Raw genomic sequence first — 11669 nt, 5'->3', positions numbered from 1 at the left:
TCTCCAAGGAAATTACTGAAGCCGCTCAGCCGGCCAAAGTAAAAAATGTTCTAGTAGGCGCCTATGACGACACTACTAACCCAGAAGACCATCTGATGGCATTCACCAACCTGATGTACCTTCAAGGGTTGGATGATCCCACTTGGTGCAAATGTTTCCCAGCGACTCTCAAGGGAATTGCACAGCAATGGTTCGGCAACCTGCCGACTGGTTGTGTAAACAGCTTCAGGACGCTTGCTTACTTATTTGCCTCCAACTTCGCAATGAACATCCCTGCGAAGAAAACGACCCTTGATTTGGGAACAATTCAGCAGGGCGAGAAAGAGGGGCTTCGTTCCTACATCAGGCGGTTCAACCTGATGAGAATACAGATTCAGGGGTTACCGGATGAGGTAGCTTATACTGACTTTTTTAGAGGTCTCAAAGACGGGTCTACCTTCAAATTTGATTTAGTTCGAAAAAGGGTGGCGACTCTTCAAGAGGCCTTGATTGAAGCAGAAGCCTATATACAGGCGACTGATCTGTGTACGATGAAACAGTCGGACGGGAAGAGGTTCGACAAAAGAGAGGGACGACAGAAACAGTCGTCCAACAAAGATGAAAAAAGAAAAGAGGTCTGGGCGGCTGATTCCTCTAAACAGCCGGCCCAGAAAAAGAAAAAAGAATTCAAACCATACTCCCCAAAGTATGTGTTTAACAAGGATAACCAGTTTATCCTAAAAGAAATAAAGGGACGGCTCTCAATTGAGAAGCCGCTCCCCATGAAGGGTTCTGCGAGCAACCGGAACCAAGACAAAATCTGTGCTTATCATGATGACATTGGTCATCACACCAATGACTGCATCAGTCTCATGCGGTACCTAGACCGCTTGGCTGATCAAGGTGATCTTGACACTTATGTCAAGAAATCTACGGGGAATACTTCCTCAAAAAAGCAGTCGGCCAAAAAGAATCAACAGGCCGACAGTTCCGATACAGATGATGTAGTCGTCTACACCATTGCAGGCGGCTTCTCAGGAGGCGGCCCCACTATTAGGGGCAACAAAGATAATATAAGGCGGTTAGATGTAAATTCCGTTCACCAAGAACAGCCGTCCAAATATACATTTCCTGAGATTGTCATCACTGAAGAGGATCTAGGAGGAATAAGGGGGCCGCATGACGACCCTCTTGTTATTGAATGTAAAGTGGCCAACCAGAGAGTTGGCCGAATCCTCATAGATACCGGGAGCTCCTCAGATCTCATCAGCAGCAAATGTCTGTCAAAACTGAAATATCAAACGGACTGCATACATCTGGCCTCCCACCCTTTAATAGGGTTTGGAGGAGGAGTCGTCCACCCACTGGGACGAGTAGATCTACCCATTCGCCTTGGCGAAAAAGGGGAAGGACGACACATGGTAGTCCGGTTCCTAGTAGTAGAGGAACTCTCGGCCTACAACATGATTCTGGGTCGACCAACCCTGAATAATTCCAAGGCTGTTATAATCCCGTCACTTATGCTGCTTAAGTTTGAAAGGGATAATGGAACAGTCGGCTCCCTAAGGGGAGATCAGAGGATGGCCCGAGAGTGCTATCTCTCGGATGTCAAGCCCACTGTCATGGCCACTGGGTCAAGTGGAGAAAAAACAGACCTTGACAACGTCAAGGAGAGTGCGCCTGTTCAAGAAACAGGCGACAAAAAAAGAAAGGCGCTCCAAACAGAGTCCGCAAGAAAAGCAAAAAAATAGCAATCATTGGCAGAGGACCGGCCGGATGAGTTCCGCCCTCAGCCGGCTGGTGAGCATGCGGACCTTATATTAGATATTAAAGGTTCACTTGCATTCCTTGCCGAGGCTGGTCAGCCCTTTGCCCAAAGAAAATCTCTACATGTACCTGGCCGTCTCTGATCATGCGTTAAGCGCTGTGCTCCTTGCTGAAAGGGACGGCTGTCAACTCCCGGTCTACTTTGTCAGTCACGTACTGAAAAATGCCGAGTTAAGGTATCCCCTAGTGGAGAAATTTGGTCTTGCACTCTTCATGGCTGTTAAAAAATTGAAGCCCTACTTTCTGGCACATGCAGTCGTCGTGTATACCGACCAACCAATCAAGCGGCCCCTTACCACCATGGAGTCGTCCGGACGAATGATCAAATGGGCCATAGAAATGCAGAGTCTCGAAGTTACTTTCGAGCCTAGAAAAGCAGTGAAGGGGCAAGCCTTTGCTGACTTTATTGTAGAGATGACTCGTCCTCCTGACTCTCAAGTTCCAGACCAAGTCTGGAAGGTATATGTGGACGGAAGCTCTACTTCAAATGGTTGTGGAGCAGGCGTCGTATGTCAATCTCCAGAGGGCGACAGGTTCGAGTATGCTCTACGCTTCAGTTTTCAGGCTTCAAACAATGAGGCAGAATATGAAGCTTTACTAGCCGGGATCCGCATGTGTAAGGCGGCAGGGGCAAGAAAAATAGACGCCTGTTCTGATTCACAATTGATAGTGAGTCAGTACAATGGCGAATACGAAGCAACACATCCGGCCATGATAAAGTATTTACAGGCGGTCCGACAAGCAGTCGGCTCCCTTGAGGATTTCCATCTGATCCAAGTGCCGAGATCAGAAAACAACCAGGCAGATGCACTTTCGAAATTAGCATCATCCGCCTCCTCCGATACTCCTCGAACTGTTTTTTGGGAAGTAATGGAGAAGAGAAGCATCGAGGAAAACCTTATTGGAATCCTAGACAGAAGCTCAACCTGGATGGATTCAATCAGGGCATATCTGACAAACGGTACACTGCCGGATGATCCTCAACAGGCGGCAGCACTGAAAAAACGAGCCTCCTGTTTTGAAATGATACAGGGAGAACTTCACAAGAGGGGGCACCTTCAACCCTTCTTAAAGTGTGTTACTCCTGAAAAGAGACGAGAGATACTAGATGATCTTCACTCTGGTTTCTGTGCTTCCCATATAGGTGGTAGGATGCTTGCTCAAAGGGCAAGGCGGCAGGGCTACTTTTGGCCTACTTTGGAAGCAGATGCAATGGAGATGGTGAAAAAATGTGACAAGTGCCAAAGGTTTGGCAAATTAATTCACCGTCCGGCTACTGACCTCACTACCATTCACAGCCCACTACCGTTTGCTAAGTGGGGCATGGACATTCTGGGTCCATATACGCCTGCTACAGGCGGCAGAAGGTATATACTTGTTGCCGTTGACTACTTCACTAAATGGGTAGAGGCGGAGGCTGTAAAGGGAATCAAGACGAAAGATGTAATTTCATTCATTTGGAAAAACGTCATCACTCGGTTCGGGGTTCCCATGTCTATGGTTTTTGATAATGGTCCCCAATTTGAGACGCCTGTTCTCAAAAGCTGGTTGGGAGACCAAGGAATTGCACATTACTTCGCATCTGTCGGCCGTCCCCAAGCAAACGGCCAGGTAGAAGCCTTTAATAAAATCATCTCAGACGGTCTCAAGAAAAAGATTGAACGAGCAGGCGGCCTATGGGCAGATGAACTACCACATGTTCTCTGGGCCATTAGGACGACTGAAAAAGGGGCGACTGGAGAAACTCCATTCCTCCTAACTTATGGTGCAGAAGCTGTTCTCCCAATAGAACACTACGAGCCGACTCTTCGAGTAATGCTATATGACGAAGAGGCAAACTGGGAAGCTATGCGCCTGGCATTAGACTCACTTCCTGAAAAGAGGGGCAATGCTGTTTTGCGCCATGAGATCTATCGCCTGAGAATGACTAGATCATACAACAAAAAAGTACACAGGCGTCCACTCAAAGTAGGGGACTTTGTACTTAGAAAAATGGAAGCAGTTGGTAGGGCCAATGAGTCTGGCAAACTAACTCCCAACTGGGAAGGACCCTACCGAATCTATGCGGAAGTCAGGGACGGTACCTACCGTCTGGAAACACCAGACGGACAACCGTTGCCTCGAACTTGGAATGTAGATAACCTTAAAAAATATTTCTTCTGAAAGATGTAAAGTAAAGAGCTACTTAATAAAGTTTGCACTTACTATTCAATTTTTGTATTACGAGGGGCATGCCGTCTGTACCTTTACAGTCGGCTATTCTCCATTGAGTCTTTTAACTCAATCATCAGAGGGGCATGCCGTCTGTTCCTTTACAGTCGGCTACTCTCCATTGAGTTTTTCACTATCTTCAGAGGGGCATGCCGTCTGTACCTTTACAGTCGGCTACTCTCCATTGAGTATTTTACTCACAATACTTAGCTAAAAAGATTAGGGTCTGGCCGACCCTGTGCCTAACAGGCGGCTATCCTTCTTTTACTTAGCACCTACGTTCACCAAGAACTTACCAAGGCCACCGGCCGAATGATCAGACCAGGCGCCAAGCCAACTGATCAAATCTATAAAACTAATTCGACCTGTCCCAACATCATAGCAGGCGTCCGACGGCATCCCTCCGGATGAAATTCGTCGCAGAGAGCAGCTCCCTTTTGGGTGGAACATTGTTCTATAAACTAATTACACGGCACCTATACGACTGTCCCCAAGGACAACCACGTAGCCGTTTTTGAGACAAGGATAACTCTTATCACTAACCAAATCAGTGGTAGCAGTTGATATCTGAGTCAGATAACCGCCTGTATTACTTGGGATAGATGCAGGGGGTACCTATTGAGTTAATAGCCAACAAACATTGGTGAATCAAGGGGTCTAGCCGGCCTACGCCGCCTGGTATCTCTACTTCTCAAACAAAAGTGACGGCGACTGAGTAACTCCAACGTTAACTCATAGTCACTCCTTCAAATTTGGTATGGAATCTAAAAGTTTGAGTCGTCCGCCTGTTTTAAACAAACAAGGGCACTCGAACCCCTATTCCTACTAAGTAACCTATTGAGTTAATAGCCAACAAACATTGGCGAATCAAGGGGTCTAGCCGGCCTACGCCGTCTGGTACCTCTACTACCCAATCTAAATTGCGACAAAGACTAAGTAACTCCTAAGTTAATAGTCACTCAAACTTAGTATGGAGCCTATAAGGTATGAGTCGTCCACTTGTTTCTAATAAACAAAGGCTCTCAACCAATACTCTTGCTAGGTTAACAAATTACGAGTTAAAAGCCAACATTGGCAATAAAGGGAAACAACCGGTACCCGCCGCTTGTTTTCCTACTTAATTCCTTGGCGACTAGGTAATTCTATTTACTTGGTCAGACAAATTGAATAAAGAGTTCGAATACCGATTGATTAAATGGCCGACTGATCATCTATCCTGGAAACAGACAACCAGTCGTCCAGGGGCAAAGGCGGCATACTTACTATTTGTACCTGTCTTAATGTTCGGCCATACACAACAGTCGGTCTAGTGAACAAGTTAAAAATACTTAGACAAATTTGAACCAAAACTAAAATTTGATTAAAAATGAGCCGGCCATTAAAGACCAACAGAATATTCAAAACCCCGGCCCCCTGGCCGGGTAATTACAAAGCAAACGGCACGCAGGCCGTGAAAAGAAAAAAAAATACTTAAAGCTTAAGAAGGGGGCAGTTCAGTATCAGCAGCTGCCGCCTGGTCAGCACTCTTCTTGCTGGACTCGGCCTTAGCTGCACCCTCTTTTGATGCCTTACCCCCAAGTGGCACAAGCGCCACAACCGGCTCTTCCTCCTCCAACGCACCGTCCAACGCCTCTTCTTCAGCAGCCGCCAGGATCTGTTGATTATATATTTCTGAACACTGGCGGTACGTTCTTTCCCATGAGGCAAAGTCGGCACTGGGGAACAGTCGTTCCCAGGTCATACGCTGGATTTGAGCGGAGTCTTCCACCATCTCCCGGACGAGCTCTTGTTTCTCTTGCTCGGCCTTATCCGAGAGCTCTTGGGTAAGACTCTTCTCCTGGTTCACCAGGCGTTCTTTTACGTTGGCCAAAGATTTCTCCATGGCTTCGTAAGAGTGCATTTTTTGGCGAAGGGGTTTCAGCTCGGCTTTAAGGTTGGTGACGGTCCCCTCCAGCTCGTCAACCTTCTTTTGGGCCGCCTCTAGCTGAGCCCGAACAGCGGCGGTCGCCTGCGCCTGATAATAAAGAAGATCAATGGTCAGTACTTCATTTTGGGCAATTTGAAACATTGCCTTATCACAGCTGGAGGCGGCCATAGCCTTTGCGGCCTTTACCTCTTTGTTTTTCCGATCAATCGGCTTGCGTAGGCTGTTGACTCGGAGCAGGGCCTAAGTACAAAGAAAAACAGGCGTCAGTTTCCAGATAAAAAGTTAACAGGCGTCCTAGAACTCAAAAGCTCAAAAATATACTAAGTATACCTCAGCAAGGACCCCTGAAATTCCATCAAGGTCAAGGGTGCCGGCACCCCTGACCGCCTCCCTGTCAGATGGAGGAACTACTTTAACCATAGACTTGGCTACCTCAACCAAGTCAAGTCCCTGGGGGCCGGCTGCATTAAGTGAAAGGATAAAACAAGTTAGACCTAATCAAGAAGGAAGCAAGGGTAAGTTTTACAAGTGAGTGTCCATACATCTAGGCGGCCCCGCCTGGGTTTTTGAAGAAGTGGCCGGCTGCTTCTCAGCCGCCACTGTTTTCCTGGAAGACCCAGGAGAGCTTGCAACAGTCGTCCTCCGGGCCTTGGGGTCCGGCTGTTGCGAGGAAGAAGCCCTTGGAGTGCCAGACTGAAAACAAAAAGAGTTAGTATATGCATAAGACAACTAAAAGGGGAAGAGTTTTCAAAGCTTACCAAGGGTGCCTCCTTGTTGGGGGAGTCGGCATACGACTGCTTCATTAGCGAGACCCGCAGCATGGCCGCCGCAGTCTTAGATGCTGTTATTTTACTCATGGCGTCAGCTGCAGGAAATAAGCAACAAAGTTAGTAAAAATCCCAAGTAAACAAGGCGTGAAAAAACAGAGTATTCGTCAGGCCGGCTACCTCTAGAGCACCGACTGCTGAGGCCACAGGCGGCCAAAAAGTACTCGTCATAGAGCCACTTGAAGCTCGGGACGCAGTTTAGGGGTACTTGCTCTCGTACCCCTGAAGTAGAGTTCACCCTAGTCTCTACTTTGAAGAGTCCTTTGTCTAGGATCTCTTTTTTAGCCTTTGGGGGAACAGGCGGCATGCTGCGGCCGCCTGCGAGAAGAGGCGGATCCCTATTCCACTTGTTAAAGCGTTTGTTCAGCTCCGTGTCTGAACCCTCGATAATAAGGAAGGTATTCCGCCACTCCTTCCATTTGTTTGCCTTACCTCTCGTCATGAGGTAACCCCTATGGCTTGTTAATTGATACCAGCCGGTACCTCCCGACTTAGGGGTCCGGCTGAGATAGTTCATGTGGGCGAAAGCCTCAAAGCTTGGCTCCACCCCGTTCAATTCGCACCCGGCCACATAGCCGAGTACGTTTACCCAAGAGTTGGGGGCTAACTGCCATAACCCCAGATCATACCCATCTAAAATCCGCTGAACAGCCGGATGTAATGGGAAGCGCAGTCCAGCTTTGATGGCCGCCACATAGCAGCCAAAGCAGCCGTCACCATAGCTGGTACCAGCCGGCCAGACGACAGTGTCTTCTGGATCCGGCACGAACAGTAAAAATTCCGGGCCCATTTTGTGGTTAGCGATAAAGCTCGCCACGTTGTCTTGCATGGTTGCGATCCGGCCCCGGGGTACCCTGCAGTAGTAGGGGGCGTTTTCCTCTCTGTAAGAGGCGGACGGCTCCGCCCAATTGTCCCCCTTCTCAACTGCATGAGAACGTCTCGCTTCTTGTAGACGGCTATGTTTTTCTTCTGAGCCAGGAGAACTGTGGCCAGAAGAACTGGACTCAGACTCGTCCTCTGACGAGTCCGAGGAGGACGACTCCTCCCCTCTCCTAGAGGGGCCCGCCTCCTCTCCCTTAGAAGGAGCAGAAGGAAAATTAGACATGTCCACGGTAAGATGGGAAGGGAACACCTTGGCCCCTCTCTCAGAACTGTCGGCTTGACAGTCGCCTCGTTCTACATCTGGCGCCTGGTTAGATGTTTCACTAAGGAGCACCCTTTGGGAGGAGCCGTCTGAGTTTGATATCATAGCAGTCTTTTTTGTTCTGGCCATCACGTTCTGCATAGACACAGATACAGTCGGACTTTGTATAAAGGGCAAAGATGGGTCCAGAAAAGGGCAGGCGGCACTCCTAGTCCTAGATTCAGCCGTCCCCGGTGACCGGCTGATCACTAACTTAGGGCGTGTCGTGTGCTTCCATGGTGCCATTTCAAAAAATAAAAAGAAAATTAAGAGTAAGAGAACTGAGTTACCTGAACGAGTGACGGTTGATGAAGTCCTGGAAGTTCGGGTCAGTCGGCTTGTCAGAACAGGCGGTAGGCAGAAAAAGTCCGAAATGTCAGAGCAAGTTCAGGGGTCCGAATGTTCTCGCAAAGTTCTCAAATGTGAAAATGACCGAAGTCAGCACTTCCTTTTATAGGCAAAGTGAGAAGGCGAAGGGTCGCTTCCAAATTCAAAATTTGGGCGGGAAAATCTCTCGGCCGTTTGCAAGGTGACACCTGTAACAGGCCGTCGCCTGTCACCGTGCGACACCTGTCACAGGCGACCCGTGACCAGTCACGTGCCACCTGTGAGGGGCAAATGATTAGGGGATTTTTATCCACCAATCACCTTCTGACAAGTGGACCAACCAGGTTCCGCCACGTGTCCTTCACGAAGGACAACAGGAGCCTGCCACGTGTCAGTCACAGATACGTCCTCTACGGACCACTATAGACACGCCACGTGTCCACCCATGCCAGATGGGAAAACCGGCCACCAAGGCCCAATCCAGTCTAGAGGCCCGATCAACCCTAGGTTTACCTTAAACCTAGATAGTTGCACGCTTCTCAAGGCTATAAATACTTAATTAATCCTCATTAATCACGGAGGAGAATAATCAAGAGATCAAGCAGAGAAGAACAGAGTTATTAACAACCGGCTAATCTCGCTAACGACGCAGATTACCAACACTAAGCACTCTCACCTAGAGAGATCTCATTACTTTAATTTCTGTATTGATTACTCCTTAATCAGGTACTAATTTGACCGTTGGAGGCGGAGCTCTCAGGAGTCTCCGTTATTTTGCAGGTACAGGCGTCTGGTTCCAGTCTCGGAATTGTAACTCTCCCGCAGGACATCAGAAAACCCCGAAACACTATGCATGCTGCGCATGCAAGCTTGCTAGCTGGCGCCTGGCAGCGTATGGCAGGCTGTCTAGGGCTTGCTGCCTCACTGCCGAGCAGCACGCACAAGCAACTCCACAAGCCCAGCCACGCACCTAGCACTAGGCATCACACAAAAGCAGCCCCTCGCCACACACAACAACACTTCAAAGCATTCCCCTTTGTGCGCACCATAGGTAGCCACATGTGGGCAGCCCGGCTAGCCTTGGTGACGCTTGGGTGTTTTTGCCTCGATTTGCGTGCCGTTTCTCGGGATTTTAATCCCGATTTACGTGTGACGTAAAATTAATCTTAAATTTATTTTAGAATTAACTTAAGGCAAAAATGAAATTAAAATAAGTCCAACTTAATTAAATTCAATTTTAATGGTGCACAAGCCTAAATCATCCAAAATTACCTTTTGAAATAATTTAGGTCTTTCTTGATGCTTTAAAATTGAAGGGCTACACCCATAATTAATTTGACCAATATGCAAATTAATAATGATTTTGACAAAGTAGAGAGTTGGAAAATAAAACCAATCATCCAATGAAAATTTTCCAACTTTTAACTTGTGTAAAATAACAAAATACATCTTCCAATATGAAGATTAATCAAAATTTAATCATAAGTACTTGAACTTTAAGGACTTTAATCAACACAATAATGATTAAATCCAAAATTAGTTCAACCATGGAATTTAGAATCAAAGTTCCAACCATTTAAACACTCAAAGATTGGATCTTTAATAAACAAGGAACTTTAAAATTTCACATTCACAATAAACATTCACACTTTAATGCAATTTATTTGCATGATTGTGAAATAACAAGTTTATGTGAGAAATTGAACATACCAACTTAAGCACACATTATGACTTCATAACCATGCTTAAAAGGGTTTTAAAATGTTTTAGATTAGGGATGCAACAATGTATTTAATCTACCCTTGACATGCATAAATTAATGAAGGCATAAAGATTTAAAAAATTTCGTCAAAACGAAAAACCCCTCGAAAAACATATTTCTGGGTGGATTTTGGCTTCTGGACATCCCTAAAAGAATCAGAAACAATTTAGAACATTGATTCCACCCAAAAATCACTATTTTTGAGTTGAAATTCGTCAGCCAAAATTAAAAAAGATACGAGTTTTAAAATTAATTAAAACGAGCTTCTAATCCAATTAGAAAACACAACCAGAAATTTAAATCCATTTTAAATCACCTTAATTAATTTCAAATTGCAATAATTAAAAAGAGCGCGACTCTGATACCGCTGTTGGGTTTCGTAGTGTCCAACGCTAAGCGGAAGAGAAACCCGCCCAAGACCCGCCCCAATAATTAAAGAGACAAAGCATGCATAAACATAATTATACAATAATTAAGAAAAGAGATAAAGAAGTAATACCCTTGAAGCGTGCTTCGCTCATAAACCGAGCTCTTACTTCGAAGCTTAAAGCCTCACAAGCATGACGGCCTCCAACGGCTCGTACCCACGACCCGACCCGAACGATCTTCGTCTCGAGGGTTAGTCGAGACTTGACCAAGTATAAAACTAGAGTTTTACGAACTTAAATGTTTTCTCAATAATAAGAGATTCCTTTTTGAGTTCCACTCAAGTTGATTTCCAAATTCCCAATCATGGGGTATTTATAGGGAAATGCAACTTGCACTCCCATTCATGATCATTGTGGGATAGTTGCATTTTTCATCTAATTTATTTAAATAAAAAATAAATTATTAAACAATGCAATCAACAATCAACAAGTGGCATAAGGAGAGGAGAGGTTAGGTGAGGACCATAACCATGAGGGGAGGGGGCATTGCCTTGCTCCCTAAGGCATGACTCTAAGCCTTGGTCCCCACTCCCCTTAAACCGGCATCAATGCCATGGTGAGCTGGCTGCCAGCCTTGCACAGCCAGCCAGCCCCTGCCAGCACGCCCCAGCACATGTGTGCTGCTAGCAAGCCACGCATGCTGCTGGGCGCATAGCAGTGCTGGGCGTTGGGGTGCTAGTGTTGGGCGAGGCCACAACTCGCTACTGTTGCTTGGTGCCGCCATGCGAAGGCACGAACACACGCAAGCAAGCACAGCGTGCTGCTGCTGCTTGGTGCTGCCATGCGAAGGCACGCACACACACAAGCAAGCACGCTGCGATGGTGTTGTGCCATGCAAAGGCACGCACACACGCAAGCGCCTAGCAATGCAAGGCATGCTGCTTGCCTAGTGCTAGCGATGCACGCACACACGCAAGCACGCATGGTGCTGCGATGGTGCTGTGCTAGCATTGCACGCACGCACGCACACCCTGGGTGCTGTGATGGTGCGGTGCTAGCTCGAGCTAGCCTAGCAGCCACATGGCTAGGCCAATGTGATGCTACGGCTTTGCTCGAATTTGTTGCTTGTTGATTTTGCGACGCTCGGTCTCGACGCCTTAGGCTCAATATCCGACGTCTGTGTTCGTAATATTCTAGTGACTCATCAAATCCTTCGGATTGATTCGTCGTTTCGGATCGGAAGTTCGTTTGGGTTCGA

Source organism: Chenopodium quinoa, unplaced genomic scaffold (genome assembly GCF_001683475.1).
Source record: "Chenopodium quinoa cultivar QQ74 unplaced genomic scaffold, ASM168347v1, whole genome shotgun sequence".
Lineage (NCBI taxonomy): Eukaryota > Viridiplantae > Streptophyta > Magnoliopsida > Caryophyllales > Amaranthaceae > Chenopodium > Chenopodium quinoa.
Note: the sequence above shows the minus strand (reverse complement) of the source record.